A 769-nucleotide genomic window follows, 5' to 3' on the forward strand; every position below is an offset into this window, starting at 1 on the left:
GTGTCCTAGTTGAAGTTCAATATCCAAACGGATGAAAACAATCCGAGTGGCACAGGAAAAGGAAAAGGAAATTCATATCTTCTCTTAACAGCAAGAGGCTCACGCAAAACAATGCCAGCAACTGAGAGATGCTGAAGATTGTGTCAATTTGAAGCCATTTCCACACTGGACACGTCCTCTAACAGGGTGGAAATGAAGCATCAGGTCAAAGACTGCACAAAAAAAGTAATACAGGTGCAGAATTAATTTGTGTTTTTAAAGCCTTATTTGGAGGGGAAAATTGTTTTCGGAGGACAAATATGTAAATATGTCATGCCGTGTTTTTTCTCCATGACAGCCGAATAAGCCGTGATCGTATAGTGGTTAGTACTCTGCGTTGTGGCCGCAGCAACCCCGGTTCGAATCCGGGTCACGGCAGTTTTTCTCTCATTTCCCAAGAAAAGATAAAGAGTGCACACTGCTGAAAGCAGGGGATGTTTGTATACTTTCTACTACTGCAGAGCACAATAAAAAATATGATCCAAATATTCGAAATGCACCCGTGAGCAGTGCAAAAGGGCGATCTTTGCTGACAGTAGCATTTCTTAATTGTAAATGCTTTTTTATACCCGCTCGGTTCTGCTTGGGTTCGAGAGATGTAAATTTCATCAGCAGGCAGGCAGCAAGGGCAAGAATCTCACTAGAATCTGATGTAAGAGATTTTATACCGAAATGCACCAACTACGCATGCGCCCCAGGCAAGGACTTCAAAGAAGTAAAACAGGAATGA

At 42.4% G+C, this 769-nt stretch overlaps 1 non-coding gene across 1 annotated transcript; it reads left to right on the top strand.

Annotated features, from left to right (window-relative positions):
- Positions 1-345: 345 nt before the first annotated feature.
- On the top strand, positions 346-417 carry trnah-gug (transfer RNA histidin (anticodon GUG)). The gene has a single exon. It is a non-coding gene; the product is annotated as a tRNA-His (tRNA).
- Positions 418-769: the final 352 nt, after the last annotated feature.

Source organism: Perissodus microlepis, chromosome 22, assembly GCF_051167445.1.
Source record: "Perissodus microlepis isolate ML-2025 ecotype Zambia chromosome 22, ASM5116744v1, whole genome shotgun sequence".
Classification (NCBI taxonomy): Eukaryota; Metazoa; Chordata; class Actinopteri; order Cichliformes; family Cichlidae; genus Perissodus; species Perissodus microlepis.